At 42.4% G+C, this 17295-nt stretch overlaps 1 protein-coding gene across 6 annotated transcripts in view; it reads left to right on the top strand.

Moving 5' to 3' along the window:
• Positions 1-17295, top strand: part of MVB12B (multivesicular body subunit 12B) — a 329258-nt gene that overhangs the window by 15913 nt on the left and 296050 nt on the right. The gene's annotated exons all lie outside the window — the stretch shown is intronic.

Here is a 17295-nt window from a genome sequence, read left to right as displayed (position 1 = left end):
ACTTGGGTCCTGGACCCGCAATGGGTTTGTGAATAGATTTCAGGGGGTCTGTGAACTCAGATGGGGAAAAAAATTCTACCTTTATTTTCAAGAACCTCTAACTGAAATGTGGCATTTTCTTCAATTATATGAGAAAAGAATTCCTAGTCTCCACCAGACTGCCAGAGGAGAGAGGTCCCTGATACAAACAAGTTAAGAACCTGCAGTAGAAATTTTTGTGTTCGAAGTAACTGCAAGCAGGGCAGTGTGGGCTCAGTCTTAGAGTGTGTGAGGAGGATAAAGGGACAAGAAGACTGAGGAGTGAGGAAGGGGTCAGGTGTTGAAGAGCTTTGAATGCCAAACAGGTGGTTTAATATTGGATCCTGGGGGTAACAGGAAACCACTGGTGCCCACTGGTGGTGGGGAGAAGGGGGAACGTCATCAGACCGAATAGAAAAATCATCTTGGCAAATGAGTACAGCTGAGGGTCAGATACACAGTCCACAACCCTCCCCAGTGGCCTGAATCATATTAAAATGTAATCGGGAAATATTTAGCAAAACAAATACAAATACAATAAAACATAAATAATGTTAATATGTGGGGTTTTTTGTATGGCTTAGTGGGTCCCATTTCTATTGGCGTTTGATACCACTGGACCAGAGGATCTATCTGATCCAGACTAGAGATGGGGAGGACCTTAACTAGGATCATGGTTGAGAGAAGGACATGTATGGATGTGAGATGTCATGAAGGCAGAAACAAGATTTCCAGTGGATTGAATAAATGAGGTAACAGAGAGCTAGAAGCCTGGGTGATGGGGAGGATGACTTTAACAGCGATGAGGAAGTTTGGGGTGGGGGAGAAGATTTAGAGGAAAAGAGAACGAGTCTCTCTTTGGATATGTTGAGTTTTGAGCTCCCTGAAGAATCCTGCATCTGGAAACAGATGATGTTGGTTGTAAATTTGCCTGTGCTCCTTCCTGTTCCTTGGATCATTTGACCTCTCAGAGCCTCAGTCCTCTCATCTATCAGGTGGGGGTATTGAACTAAATAATCTCTCAAGGCCCTTCCAGTTCTAAATTCTGTTATCCCGTGAGCCAGCTGTCTCTTTTCACCACGCTTGTTTTTGATAGTAAGTTGGGTTTTCCTGTGGAGAATCTCAAGAAGAGATATTGACCCAGCTGGTACGCCTCTGGGAACTCTGCAGTTTTCTACAGAGCCCCAGCCAGGATGCCCTTCATTGTTCCAGCCTCTCTCTGTTGGGGAGGAGGAAGGCATTGTTCTCTTTGGGTAGGATCCATATGTTTAGATTTGGAAAGGAATTGAGAGATTATTTCTCAAACTTCTTCATTTCACAGGTGAGAAAATTGAAAGCAAAAGAAGTTACGGTCACACAAGTGGTAAGAAGTGACAGGATAATAAGGAGACATTTTTGCTTCTGGGGCAAGGTAGGGAAGATAGGATGGAAAGTTTAGGTCCTGGAGCTGCCTGAGAGTGGCCCTGGCTGGAGGGGGGGAAACCCCCTGGGGCAGTTCCGGCTGTCTGTGTTGTGGCTGCTGAGGGTGGGGTGGGGTGTGTGTGGCCTGTGGTCAGAGGGAGCATTTCCACACATGAAGCCATTATTGCCTGCCAAGCCCATGTAGCAATGGGGTGCCACACCAGGAATTTCCTCTTGCAAACATTTATCCTCTCCATTTACAGAAACACACACCCATTGCTACAACAACTTTTCTTGTGACAGCTCTGTAGGGAAAACATTATTCCCATTCTATAGATGAGGAAACTGAGACATAGGTCTCAGGGAAATGACTTGTCTGTGATCACATAGCTAGGAAAATCAGAGTTTGAACTCTTCAACTCAGACTTTGTAATACCTTCTGCCACACATGATCCCCATTGTGTCCATTAGCTTATAAGCAACTTGTGAGCCTAATCAGGACTGTCTTTTGTTTCTTTTTGAATCTCCAGCACTTAGTGCTTGGCACAGTGCTTAATAAATACTTATTGAGTTGAATCTGGAGTTCCACTTTAGAGACCAGTTTTTAGCCTCCACAGGTGCACAGAGATGGCAGTACAGGCGTGGGCAGTATCTGTGGCACAGACTCCATTTTCAGATAAGGTAATAAACCTCTTCCAAATTCTGTCTTAAACTATTCATCCAGGGACTGAAAAGGAATCTCATTTGTTCTACTGTTAATGAATGAATGAATGAATGAATAGCATATATTATGCAGTTACTTATGTACCAAGCATTGTGCTGTGTTGGAGATACAAATTGAAAGAGGCAATGTCTGTTTTCAAGGAGCCAGACTTGGAGGAGATGGTGGAAAGGTCCAGAAATCCCAAGGGTCCGGCTTTGGGGAAGATGTCAAGGCCAAGGATTCTTAGATAACATGAGGATGTATAATCAGGGCAGATAGTATGCCCCCACCCCCAGTTCTTTAGTATCCAGGTGAAATTACTTAAATAACTTAAGGCTGTCACCATCCTATGCTCAGTGCCCTGTACCACTCTAGGTAGACAAGGAATACATCTGACTGACAGTTTTTTAAGGCGTTTAGGCCTCCTGATCTCTTGCAAGCATCTTGGGGAGGAAGGGAAAGTATCATTTGCTCGTTTGTGTGGTCTGGATGAGTAATTTTATTGTTGTAGGAAACTCTTTTCCTTAATATAAATTAGCATCTGTCTTGCAATGTATTGTATTAGAGTTGACTGAATCACCGAGAGGGTAGGAAAGGGAATGAATAAGCATTTATATATCACCTACTTTGTGCCAGGCACTGTACCAATTGTGTTTCACAATTATTTTCTCATTTGATCCTCAAACCCCTGCTCCAAAGAGCTCTAATGGGGGAGAGAACACATGGAAGGTTTCAGCTGTCAGATGCAAAGGTTCTGTAGTCCTTAGAGTCCAGCAGCAAAGTAGAAGGCAATGCCTCTTCTTTGATACCATTTCCAATAATAAGATCATATCAGTTTCTGATGTTGAGCTATTTCCCAGTGATGAGAACTTGGGTAGCAAGAACTTTCTTTTTGGGGTTTTCAGTAGGGGTGCCTCTAGCACCTTGAGGAGTGGTTACCAGGCTGCATCTCCCTGGGTTACTTCCCAGGATGATGGCACTGGGCTTAGAAGCAGGCTCTTGGGCTTAGTTTCTTGGCCTGTCTCCATTAGAATTTGAGGGGAGATGGTGGTAAAGGTAGTGGCAGGGGTTGTGACTTGCTTATCTGTCCTTTGGAATGCCTTGCTGCCTCAGCTAGCATGGTCATCGGCAGTAATTTGGGAGTTGGTGGGGATGGCTGGCCTCTTCTCCACAGGAGTCACACCTCTGGATGATGGCTTTGAGGAATAGTCCAGAAACAGTGCCACTCTTCTGAGGGGTTGGGAATGGGGTAGGGAGGATGTGCTACCATTCTCAAGGCTCTTGTACCCATCTGCCTGTTGTTTAGCAATTGTTGCTTGTGGTGGTGGTGATGATGATGATAATAATAAATGTCTGCCCTTTTCCACAATGACCTCAGTGATGGCTATGATAACTGAACTGGAAGCAGGTCTCGGGGCAATGCTATTCCTAAGACTCGTGTGTTCATGGTCCTAGGCTGTCTCCATTGGGGTCAATGATGGATTTAATGATATAGAATTGTCATGAGGGAAGTATTTTGCAAACTGTGAAACACTATATAAATATGAGTTATTACCCTAAATAATAGTGTGAACTTTTAACTCATATCAATAAGATTCTTTTTAGCAACAGGAAAGTTTGAAGGAAATTTCTTCCTTGAACTGTCCTCACTTTGCTGGTTGGCATTAGGATTTCCAGTTCATAATGCATCCCTTGTGTGTTATCAATTCTGCTAATACTGGGCTGTACATTAGCCTATTCCCTCCTGGGCAGTGCCCACATTTCGCTCATTAGGACTAAATTTACCTCTGCCCTATACAACCATGGACTTAAATCATTTTTATTGTCAATTATTTATGAGGGAAATGTTGAATCCTAAAACAGAGATGGGGAAAATTAGTCCTGTGTTATTTTCAGCTTCACACACTTATTCTGATATTGCTGGGCAATATTCAGTTTTTAAAATATGTTGAAATTGGCTAAGTAGGAGAATACCAAGTGTGTTAGTTCAGGCTATGAAAGAAGGGCATCGGGTGAACTAACATTATAAAGAGGCAGTGGGTTCTGTAGTAATGGTGGTTATACACATACAGTAAATAATATGGTAATGGTCTCTATGCCTAATGCCATCCTTCCTTTTCATCTGATGAATTCTTTAAACCCAACTCAATACTACAAAATAGTGCTTTTATATACTGCTTTATTTTATAAAGCACTCTAGTATGCTTCCAACGATCCTTCCATGAAAATACTTTAACCTCCATTACCTCTTCCATGAAGTCATTCCTGATTCTTCTTAGTTACTAATGATGCTTCCTCTTCCACCCCATCCCAAACGTATTTACTATATCTTAGATATTAGAGTTATCAGTGAATATGTCAGTTACCCCTAATAAACTAAGCACTGCGAGGGCAGGGATCAGGTCATTTCTAAATTTTGTATTTATCTCAGTTTTAAGTACAATGCCCTGTTAAGAGCAAGTACTTTTAATAAAGGTTGATACATTTCATGGTAAGCAGACTTTTGCCTAGGGGAGTTAAGGCAGAAATTATTATGAACTAACCATCTGATTTGTGCCTCGGAAGAATGGCCGAACAAGATTGCAGCCAGTTTTTTTTTTAACAAAAGTACTCATTTAAAATGAATTTATGGTATTCTTTGCAAAAAAAGAATGTTGGTTGGGACGTTTGGTCAGAGTTCACTTTCACTGGCCTCTCCCCACAATATCCTTTGGGCAAAAGTTACAGTATTTGTGGGGAAAGTTGATACTAGATCAATTAGTCTAGCTTAGTTTAGCTTGGTGTGGGGATAATAATGCACATTTCTACAGTTCTTTTCACAATTTATTCATGATAAACCCATGAAGCAGAGAATGCAAAGATCGATTTATAAAGAGGAAAATAGACTCTGAGGAGCTTTGACTTCTCCCATCGTCATACAGCTGCTAAGTGTTGAAGCTGGCATTTGAGCCCAGGCCACCTTACTCCAAGCCCAGCTTTTTTTTTTTTCTGAATCAGAATGATTCCCAGTGACCAGTGGAAAGGACATGAGATTGGAGGGAAGGAATCCAGTACTCTGCCACACATTGTACGACTTTAGGTGAAGCCTTTGACTTTGGAGCTCATTTTCCTCATCTGTAAAACTGGGGAGATTGAAGTACATAGCTAAATCCTAAGATTCATTGCAGTGAGAAATTTTTGTTCTTCCAAGTCTTAGATACTCTGGAATTTTTACACATATCTTCTCTTACTAGGACTAACATTAATCTTAAATACTTTAATTGTTTGCCCACCACCCATTTCCCTCTCCATTTCTCCATTTTGCTCTAGAAAGCTCTTATTGAAATGTTATACAGTGTGGGACGAACCTCTTTAGTCTTCTCCTCCAAGACAAAGTATCTACAGGACCTGACTGTGACGGGGTTGTCAGCGAGCCTCTTTCTTCTACTTGCTGGTTCATCCACAGTCTGTACAGTGAAGAGTGCTGGTTAATAAATGGCCTTTTGTTCAGAAGGTCAAGTGGAGCTACTATGGTGATGCTGCTAAAAGTAATTTGCAGTTAGAAAATATGTAATTCAGGGCAAGTTTTCTTATGAGATACCCTCTGACACAAGGTACCTTGTTGGGCATTTCTTATGAAAAGCTCCCTATGCCATTCCACACACTGAAGCCAGAGCTACAGCACAGGGAAGAATCATTTGTCTATATTTCACAAAGACTGCCTTGATCCCGAGGGGCGGCTGGTGGAGGGGGAGGGAGACTAAAAAAGAAAAAGGGCATTAATCCTGAAAAGTTCGCTGCTAATTGTCTTCCATTTCAGCACAGCCCCTTCAGTGCTATCACACATGCCCCATCTCCTTTGTCTGGTGCAGCTTTGCTGCCGGCTGTAGCCATCTTGAAATGTGCTGAGTGTGCTTTCTTTTGTAATGCATTCTGGGAATAGCATCATTTCTCTAACCCTGCATTTGCCCACCAGCAGTTGATACTAGTGATTCACAGCAAATGGAACTGATTGTCATCAATACCTCATGGGAGATGGTAGAAATAGTGGATGCTGATCTATTGAAAAATAACGTTTTCCCATCCATAGTTGTGTGTGTTTGAGAGAGATGAGAGGAGTAGTTAGAAGTTAATTTTAATTTCCTGGGGGGTGATGGTGGAGGTGGAGGTGGGGAGAAACTCAGTAGATTCATAGACTGTTAAAGCAGGAAGAAACCTGAGAATGTAGTCACATACTTATAGATTAAGTTGGAAGAGGCCTTAGAATGGAGAACATACAATATTGGCACTATAGAAGGAACCTTGGAACATAGTAAATAGACTTGCAGACAGTGCTGAAAGGGATTGTAGACCATAAAATGTTGGGACTAGAATGGACCTTAGAGAAGATGTAGAATAACCTCCTCATTTTACGGATAAGAAAGCTGAGACCCATAGAGGTTAAGTGGCTTACATCCCACAGTTAATAATAATGAGAATAATAATAAAATTTATATAGCACTTTAAGGTTTCTATTTTCTTCCTAACAGTGGTTATAGATTATACAAGTTATAGATTGTACAAGTATCTTTCTTTTACACTAGAGGAAACTGAGACACAAAGAAATGAAATAACCTGCCCAAGGTCACCAGCTAATAAATAGCACAGGATTTTAATCCAGACATTCTCATACCAAATCCAGGGTTTTTTGCTGATTAGAGACATAGCTATTTTCCATTCAACTCACAGCATGATATTTTAGTGCTTACTGAATTTGGCTCCACTGGTGAGTTGTTAGCAGTGAAAGTCAGGGTGGACTTGGGATCAGGAAGAACTGGGTTCAAGACCTGCCCCTAACAAATACTGAGTATGTAATCTTGGGCAAGTCACTTAACTTTCCAGTGCCCCAGAGGCAATTCTCTCAAACCCAGAGTTGCAGAGATCAAAGTAACAGAGGAAATAATTCGTCACTGAAGAAATTCCTAAACTGAGGAAATCACAGTTGGGGGAGGGAGAGAAGAGAGGAGAGTTATTGGTTAAATAGCATTTTAGTGACCAAGAGATTTGGCTGAGCACAGTAAGATTCTTTTCCACCCTCCAAGAGTACATGGTTTTCCGAGCATAAGCATCTTTGGTTGGGTGTATATTTTTTTTTTTGCAGGTGAAACGCAAGAGGCCATGCAGACTGGAAATACTTTCATGTCCTTCTGGGTCTATTCTCTTATCAATTTGCGTACATATTTCTATTGGTACAGATTGCAGCCCTTCTTTGCCTTAGCTGTGTGCTTCTTGGTTATATCTTCCTAGAAATTCTCCATGGTGTATTTGACCAATGAGCTAAGAGCCTTTTTTGATTCTGTTAATATTTTGGGAGTATCAGTTATTTTCTCTTGTCTCTTATTCTTGCCCCTTTCCTCCTTTCTAATCATAGCTGTCCTTGAGGATATGTTTTATGCCTTTTTTCCACACAAATCCTCCCTAGTAACATGGTGTAGTCTACTTAAGCATGTCTCTTGCCATTTGGGTCTCCTGCATTTGCCATTCTTCTAAGAGTGTTGTATTACACTGACATTTGGTATCACTAGGAGACTATTTTTGTTAAAAGGGGAATTTGGGGGGGACAGTGCGTGCTTTGGGATGTTTGAAAGAACCAAATGTGATCCCATTTGACTTCTTCCTTCTCTTTAGCTCTGGACCCATGCTACTGCATATCTGTAGTCCCTATAGTTCCTAGTTTACTTACAGATGATGCAATTTGAAATTGAGTGCCACACTTTAGGAAGGAAATTGGTAAGCTGGAGAGCCTCCAGAGACAGTCAACTAGGATGCTAGACCAGGAAATTGTGACCTATGAGGTTCAGTTGAAGGATCTGGGTTTTATAGCTTGGAGAAGAGAAAACCAAATGACTCAGTCAATAAGTATTTATTATATACCTGCTAACTGCCTAGGATACAAAGAAAGGAAAAAGACAGCTCCCGCTGTCAGGGAGCTCACCGTCTAATGTGGGAGGCAATAATTCAGGCAACTTTGTACAAACAAGGTATATACAGAGTAAATTGGAGATAATCTACAGAGGGAAGGCACTAGCATTATGGGGGACCAGGAACTATTTATTACAGAAGGTGAGATTTTAGCTGGAACCTGAAGGAATTCAATGAAAAAACATTCATCGAGGACCTCCTTTGTACCAGGCACTAAGGTGTTAAGGGGTGGGGATACAAATAAAAAAGAGAGAACTTCTTCCCTCAAGTTGCCTCAAATATAATGGGGAAGATGACATAAAAAAGGAAGATTAAAAGCTGAAAGGGGTATGAAGTTCTGTGGAGTTGAAGCCAAGCAGAACTGCTGATGGAAAGTGGAGACTTACCTGGACAGTTCATATCCCAGTCCTGTATAAAGAAAGGCTTTGGGAGGACTGTAGTGCTCAGTCTGTTGCAATAGTGCAGGCAAGAGGCAAAGAGGGCCTGCACTAGGATGGTGGCAATATCAGGGGAGACAAGGGGGCTTATTGGAAAGATGTTGTGAAGGCAGAATTGAACAGTCCTTGGCAACAGATTGGCTGTGGGGTATATGTGTAAGAGAGTGAGGAGTTGAGGATGATAGCTAGATTGTAAGCCTGGGTAACTGGGACAGTGGTGGTACCCTAGACTGTAATAGAAAACTTAGGAAGAGGGAAGGGCTTGGGAGAAAGATAATGAGCTCATTTTTTTGGACATTTTAAGTTTAAGATGTCTCTAGGGGATCCAGTTTGAGACTTCTAATAGGTAGTTAGAGAATTAAGAGAGTGAGAGAAAAGGACCCCACAGCCAAGGAGGTCAGGAGAGAGATTTTAGGGCTGGCAAAGTAGATTTGGAAATCATGGATGATCATTGAATCCTTGGAAGCTGATGAAATCACCAAGTGAAGTAGTACAGAAAGAAGAGGAGAAGGTACAGGACAGAGTACTGGGGACCTCCACCACTAACAGGTTTGACTTGGACAAAGATCCAGCCACAGAGATGGAAAAGGAGTGATCAGATAAGGTGGAAGCCAGGAGAGAGCAGTATCCCAGAATGCAAGGGAAAAAGAATCAAGGAAAAGCTGGTTATCAGTGTCAGAGGTATCAGAGGTCAAGAAGGATAAGGATTGAAAAAAGGTCATTAGATTTGGAAATTAAGAGATCACTGACAGCTTTGGAGAGAGCAGTTTCAGTGGAATGATGAGGTTGGAAGTCAGACTGAGAGAATTAAGAGAGTGAGAGAAAAGGAAGTGTAGGGATCCACAAAACATCCACGGATGATTTTCTTAAGGAATTTGGGTGACATGGGCATGTTTGTAGGCAAAAGGAAAGCAGTTAGTAGACTGGGAGAGACTGAAGTAACAGTGGAAGTGACAGAAGGGAGGAGACAGGATGGGATGGGATCACATATGCACGTAGAGGGGTTTGCTTTGACAAGGAAAAAGGCCCCCTCTTCAAATGAGATCGGGGTGAAGATAGCAGAAGAAGGCATCTGAATAATGGGACATGAGGAAAGAGAAGGCCCTCTTGGTGAGGGACCTCAATTTTTTTTTTCAGTGAAATAGGAGACAAAGTTCTCAGCTGAGAAAGTGGGGAAGGATGGCCATAGGAGGTCTGAGGAGGGATGAAAGTTTTGGAAAAGCCTCTGGTGAGTGGGATAGTGTGTCAGTGATCATATAAAAGAATTCCTTTTCTACATAAGGGGCCAGTTGAGATTATGTAACATAATTCTGTAGGGTATCTAGTAAGCCCAGTTCTGTGATTTCCCTCCCACCCCCAACTTCTTTTAGTAGCATGCAAATATGAACAAATGCAGCAGACGCAGGAGGAAGGCAAGATCAGTAGTAGGCTAAGGAGCAAAGTAATTTAAGAGGAGAATTTAGAGTTGTATTGGCTTAATCAAGGGGTCAAGATGGGGAGGGGAGGAAAGTCTCACTAGTACAAGGGTGATGGCCTGGAAGAGAACTGGAAGGTAGAGGGATTGGAGATCACATGGTGAGGATAAAGAACAGGGTTTGGGGTTAAAAGGCAGAAGGAGAGATGAAATGACAACAGATTGTGATCAGATAAAGGAATTTCACAGTTCAGGAACATGGAGGTGGTGCATTTGTGGGTGATGGCAAGATCAAAGTTATGACCATCTTTGTGGGATGGAGGAGCAGGTCATGGGAAATGAGTAAGTTGAGGAACTGGGAGGTTGGGGTGTTTAAGGGAGTATCATTATGTCTCATCATGAGGGCAGGAGTTGGGGAGGAGTGAAAGACTGTGAGGAGACAATGAACTCACTGAGGAAAGAAGGGGAGGGTCCTGGAGGTCCACTGACAAATTCGACCAGAATTTTAATTGGGTGGTAGGTATGGATTGAGTGAACCTCAAAGGAGAAGGTGCTACTGAGTAAAGGAGGTAGAAGGAGAACTTGTAAGTGGGGAGTAGTATTCTGACTCCTTCACTTTGACCAGTGAGCTGGAGGGAATGAATGTAAGTGAAATCAGTTCTGTGAAGGGTGAACATTAGGCTGTCAGGAGAAGGGAACCAGGTCTCAGTGAGAGCCAGAAAGTAGAAGGAATGGGAAAGAAAGTGATTTAGGATGAAAGGATGAATGTTACCTATGGAGCAGGCATTTCAGGGATTGCAGGTGACTGGGAATAAGGGGGACTGAGAACAGGATTTGAAAAATGAGAGCTAAAGGTTCTGAATCACTGGAACAAGGAAGATGTGAAAGGGTGGAATTTTGTTAATCAGTGAGGAATCAGTTCAGGTAGATATATGAAAGACAACTGTGTTCAGGTATTTGAAAGGCTGTCACACTGATGAAGAATTAGACTTGTTCTGGCCTTTCCTCTGTCCCTGAGACACAGCTCTTCATATCCTATCTCCTTAACTTGCATCGACCATTCCACATGCTTAGAGTCCATTGCCTTTCTTTAAGATGTTCTGCAGGAAGCCTTTCCTCTCTGCCTTCCCTTCCCTCACCTGCTAATGCCGTCCTTCTTTAATGATCTTTTATTTAACTGTCTTGTATATATTTATATTTATTTATTTTGTGCTGCATATACATATGTACATATGTAACTGTATATTGTACAGTCTCTACCATTAGAACGTAACATTTTAAAAATTAAATATTGCTTTGTCTTTGTACTTTTATGTCCAGCATCTCGAACATAGTTGGTACTTAATAGATACTTGCTGGTTGATTTCTGCCTAGCCACTGAAGGCAGAACTGGCCAGAAGTTGCAAAGAGGCAAATTCTACCTCTTAAATTATGCCTTCTAAGGAAAATCTTCATCATAGTTAGACCTATCCAGAAATAGAATAGATTGCCTAGGGAGGTCTTCAGTAATATTATTAAGAATAAAAAGCATTTATAAAGCATTTTAAAGTTGGACAAGTGCTTTACATATATTATCTCATTTGATCCTCACAACATCCTGGGAGGTAGGTGCTATTATTATCCCCATTTTAGAGATGAGAAAACTTTACAAATAAGATTTAGAGAGGAGTGACTTGCCCAGGGTCACATATCCAGGAAGAGTTTGAGATAGAATTTGAATTTAGATTTTCCTAACTCTAGGTCCAGTGCTTAACCCTTTGTATCACCTAGCAACTTTCTGCTCTTCAAAAAAATCTGAATAGTCAATTCTTAGGAATATTATCGAAGGGATTTTTGTTTAGGTGTGGGTTAAACCAAGTGGCTTCTGAAGTCTTTCCCAACTCTGAGATCCTATGATTTTCTCCCCATCACTCCCTCAAATGGAAATAAAATAGAAAGTGATGCCCTTCTGTATGTGTTAACTTCAGTTTCTAGACAATTACCTTGACTACCATTTATTCAGCCAATTTGAATTGTACAAAAGTGAAGGGGGCCACCTCATGAGGATCTTCAGGGCCCTATGAATGGAATAATGCAAGAGGGGCCATATGACCATGAGTTGGGGACCTCACACTGGGAATTCCTAGTCTCATATGGATTAGAGTGCACTACACTATGAGGTTCTCCCAAATTTTGAGATCTTTGTGATGTGGGATGGAATTAATTTATTAGATTGATCATGAGTCATCCCAAAAGAATTACAAGACTCAGTGACTCAGTTTCCCAAGTCTTATTGCAATACTGTGGGTGACCACAGGGAGAGAACCAGAAAAGTAGAAAGATCTCTCGAATAGGGAAAGGAAAGATAGTTATAGTATGGACAAACTGATTATCAGTCTCATTATAATAATATCCACCTTAGGGAGGTACATGGGAGGATTTATCTTAATTTGGAGTTCCTAGGGGCTTAAGCCAATCCCTGAGGTGGGTACCTTTTTCCATGGAGGTGTGTTTTGGGGGGTTACATGTCATAAGGTGAATCTGGGGACAAATTTGGCCTTTTCTGCTCTGTTAACTCAACTTGCCAAGGTCAGAATGTTTCATTCCCTGGCCTATCTTCAAAATATTTTTATTCATAGGTTATAATTTCTATATCCTAACTGTGTCATTGTTATAGTTAAAGTCTCTTTGACCTGCCACTTTATGTTCTTGTTATGAGTGCTGATTAATGTGGGTAACAAGAACCTAGGCTCTGACTTGTATTAATGAAGACACAAGTCTTAAGTTATCCATTAACTGGGGTCTGACTCCTTCTTAGAGCTCAGGTCTAAATTAGAGCTTGGGTCTTAGGTTTTTCTGTTAACCCCTTTTAGGTACTATTGATAGGTTATCTGTCAATCCTTTTAGCCTCCTCTATTACTTGGATTCCATTATAAGTTTTTCTTTAGCAGAAGGCATGTACTGACAAGTAATATAAAACAAGTTTGGAAAGGCAAGGTAGTGCCAGACCCTGGAAAGCCTTCCGTCCGGAGTAGAGAAATTTGAACTTGATAGGCAAGCCAGAGTCACTGAAGTGTAGCAGAGCAACATCTACTAATAAGCATTTGTTAAACAAGTAGCAGACACTGTGCTAGGTGCTGGGAATCCAAAGACAGAAGTAAAACACTCCTTGTTCTCAGTGAGCTTGATTCTAATAGAGGAGAGAGTCAGTCAATAAGCATTTACTAAGCTTCTGCCATTTACCCAGCACTGTGCTAACCACTGGGGATACAAAAAGAGGCAAAAGATAGTCCCTGCCTTCAAGGAGTACACAATCTAATGGGGATGAAGACAAGTAAACAATATGTACAAATAAGCTATATACAGGATAAATAGGAAGTAATTAAGAAGGAAGGCAACAGAATTAAGAGGAGCTTTGGGGATGGGGGGTGGTGGTACTTTCAGTAGAAGATGGGATTTTAGTTGGGACTTAAAGGAAGCCAGGGGAAGCAGTAGGTGGAGATAAATAGTGAGAGCTTTATAGGCATGAGAGACAAGTTAGAAAAAAATGCCTGGAGCTAAGAGTTGGAGTATTTTTTTTGTAGAATAGCCAGGAGGCCGGTGTCCCTGGATCACAGAGGGTGTAAGAAGATGGAAAGGTAGGAGGGAGGAGGGTTTTGAAGGGCTTTGAATGCCAATCAGTAACTTGTATTTGATCCTGGAGGCAACAGGGAGCCACTGGAGTTTATTGAATAGAGGTGGTGACATGATCAGGCCCGAACTTTAGAAAAAATCATTTTAGTCACTGAATGGAGGATAGATTGTGTAGGGGCCAAATCTAATATGGAGAGAGTTAATTGGGTAGCTCACCAAATATTGGGGTTCAGAAAATAATGAGGGACATCTAGGTACAAAGCTTCCTCTTCTCTGAACTGCCTTTTTTAGTTATTTCTCCCAGGCCAATGAGAAAGGAGCTTAACAGCCTCTTTTCCACAAACAACTCAGGTTTTATTGAATGGGAATAAAATACACAGCAAAGGTGAAATTAATAAAATCAAGGATAAGGGAATAGAGAAAAAGGAAAACGGATAATCTCCCTGGCTCTAACAAGGGCTGTCTCAAAACCCAAACTCGTTTTAAGCTCAGCTAATTCAAAGGGCTGGATTTAACTCACCACCAGGGGTCTGTAATTTCTATGGGAGTCAGTAGCCAGTCTATAGTTCGCTCCCAATGCTCTTCTAAGGCCAGAGAGAGACCAAGAGTGAGCTACTTCCTGTTGAGGTCCCTTTTTCTACCTTTTTCTCCCTCCCCTAAAGGGGAGGTCCTTCAAGTAGTGTGGCTGAGACTGGTTCCTTGTTCATGATGCAGTCCACAGCCTCTGAGGACAATCCTTCTCACGGTTGGCCAAGTTAGACTAGGTCTGACAGGGTGGGCCAGGTATGGCTCAAATCTAATCATCTTTAAGTGGGTACTTAGTAGTTTCTCATTCATACCCAATTCAAACACTACTAAATCAATCAAGTCGGACCCTAGGGCGTCTGCCAAATTCCATTATTTTACCACAATTGGAATGAGGAGAGACTAAAGGCTGGCAGACCCACCAGTAGACTGTTACAGTAGTGCAGGCATAAGGTGATGAAAGCCTATACCTGTAGTAGGCCTCCACCAGTCTTGGACGACCATGGATCAGCGCCTTGAAGAGCCACAGGCTTCAGTGTGGCTGTGCAGTCTGATACAGGAGCCGCAGCTCCTGAGTGACATAACTGGTAACTGCCACATCCTGTGTTGTATCTACCCCATGAGGAGTAGCTGGAGTGTCCTCTCCAGAGTGCTGGCCTGGGCAGATCAATATGGAAAACAAGCTGTTGCCCATGCAGCAGGTTTCCCCTCTCCCCGACATTGGTGGATCCAAAAGAGAGGCAGAGCCAATACAGTTTGGCACCAGTGCCACTGCAGGAGTTGCCAGAGGGATGTGATGTCCAACATCCAACTGCCTAAGGGACTCCAACTCCTGATTTTTCCTCAGGGTTAACTCCTGAAGCCTTTCCCATATATGGGTATAGCCTCAAGGCAGCAGAGGTTTAAAATCAGGGTTTCCTTCCCCTAGGCGGGCTGTCTGCCAAGGCTAAGGAGCCCCACCTGCCCTAAGCGACTGGTTTTAAGGTGCCAGTGACTTGCCTTCACCCCTTCTCCTGTTAGTGGAAACAGTTCCACCAGGAGTTGGGCTTCGGTTGTCAGAGGCTATTTGAGACACATGCTATTGGAGCATTTTATAGAGAGTGGGAGCTTATCCCCACTCCCACTCCAGCATGACAAACCTTTGGAACCAACAGCCTACACCTGTATGGTAGTAGTATCAGAGGAAAGCATGTACATAGGAATACACAAAATAGATACAATGTGATTTGTAGGGGAGGCACTAGAAGCTGGGGGCTTCAGGAAAGACTTTCTGGAGAAAAGTTGGCAGGACTGAGTCTTGGAGGAAACTAGAAGTAATAAAAGCTACAGATGAGGAGAGAGGGCCTACAGACATAAGGAAGATCAGTGCAGAGTCATAGAGATGGAAAATGAGGGGCCATATTTGAGAAATGTTACCTTGTGAAGCTGGGGGTTGGGAGATAATGAATTCTGCAGGAAAGCAAGTTTGATAGGACTGAAGAAAGCATGAAGGGAGATTGGAAAATTGTACCTTGGGGTTAGGTTGTGAAAAGCTTTCAGTGCCTAAGAAAGGGGTTTACATTTACTGTTTAAGGTAAGAGGAGCCACTGATGTTTATGAACAGGGAGAGACATGCTTAGACTTACATCTTGGTAGCTGTGTGGAGGATGGATTGGAATGGAGTCGGTTTTGAAGCAAGGAGGCTGCTTTGAAAGCTGTTATCATAGCTCAGGTGAGAGCTGATGAGAGCCTAAACCAGTGGTGGCTGTGTGAGCTAAGAGAAGGGAATGGATGTGGGATGGATAGGAGAGATATTGTAATGATTGGGATGATGCCACCTGCTAGAGACTTACTGTAGGAAAGCTCCAACATGAGGAGAGGACCGCTGAGGGCAGGACCATGCATTTTTTTCTTTGGTGTCAGGAAGTGACGTTTGCTGGTAGGAGGAAGAAGGGGGAGGCTGGTGCGCTGGCTCACTCTCTTTTGTGTGGACTCTGGCGAAGAGCAGAGCTGGGAATGCTCTCTCCCTTTAATAGATAGATGAATCAGGCCTTTCTCTCTCTCTTTACCAAATTCTTATTCTCCTTAATAAATGCTTAAAAGTCTAACTCTTGCAAAAGCTTATAATTTATTGGTGACCACTCATTAGATATTTTAGACAGTTTAGCTAGAATTTTAGCCCTTTACAATATGAAGGATGAAAGGAAAAAATGAATGAGTTGACACCAAGCTTGCAAACCAAGGGTATTGGTGGGATGGTGGAGTCATTGACAATAAATTGGGAAATTTGTGGGAAGTTTGGAAGAGGATTGAATTATTTAGAGGAAAAATAAGGAGTTTGAGATGCCTACAGGACAACCAATTCAAAATGTCCACTGGGTAGACTGGATCTTGAGAAAGAGACTAGGGTTGGCCATATACACCTAGTAGTTATCTGCACAGAGATGATTAAACCCATGGGAGCTGATGAAGCCACTGAGATAGTACATGATAGCCATGATCAGGTCTGTACTTTAGGAAGGTCAATCAGTCTGGCAGCTTTTGAAGGGTAGATTAGAATGGAGACAGGAGAACCTGTTAGGAGGCCATAGTCAGATATATGGTTATGGCAGCCTCTTCTATGGTGGTGACAGTGGATTTAGAGAGGAAAGGATACAAGTTTTCTTGATAACCAGAAACCACTAGTGGTGCTGGAAGGAGTACCTGATTGACTGACACTCCACTGAGTATGGCTAGGCTTTCTTTGATGGCATGGCTCTGAGAAACTTATTTCAGGGAATGCTGGACAAATGGACAATTATTGCAGGCATTTTTATTGTTCTAATTTATGAGACTGTGATTCTCCCCGCACCCCCCCCCCCCCCATGGCAGTAAGCAGCCTGGGAAAGCTCTCAACTAAAGGTGTTGAAATTTAATTGTTATGAGGAGGAGGTAGGATTTAGCCAATTCTTTCTCAGGTTGTCTCTTTAAGGGCAGTTACAAGTCCTTTTGTTTCCAAGATACCGCTGTGGAAAGTACCTGCTTGTTTATTGCACCCCATATCCTGTAGAGGATTCCTAGGAGGCTAGAATTGGAAGAGTCCTTAGAATGCTAGCACATGGATTGTGGATCTGGGAGGTATCTTAAGACGTGGACTATTAGACCACAGAATGTTAAACCTGAAGGAATCATCTAGTCTCCAGCTCATTGGCCCAGAGGGCTTGCCCATTGGTACACAGCAATGTGTATCAGTCCTGAGAGCTGAACCCAGGTCTTTTGACTACACA

Source organism: Dromiciops gliroides, chromosome 2, assembly GCF_019393635.1.
Source record: "Dromiciops gliroides isolate mDroGli1 chromosome 2, mDroGli1.pri, whole genome shotgun sequence".
Lineage (NCBI taxonomy): Eukaryota > Metazoa > Chordata > Mammalia > Microbiotheria > Microbiotheriidae > Dromiciops > Dromiciops gliroides.
Note: the sequence above shows the minus strand (reverse complement) of the source record. Positions and strands in the feature narration are given on the sequence as shown.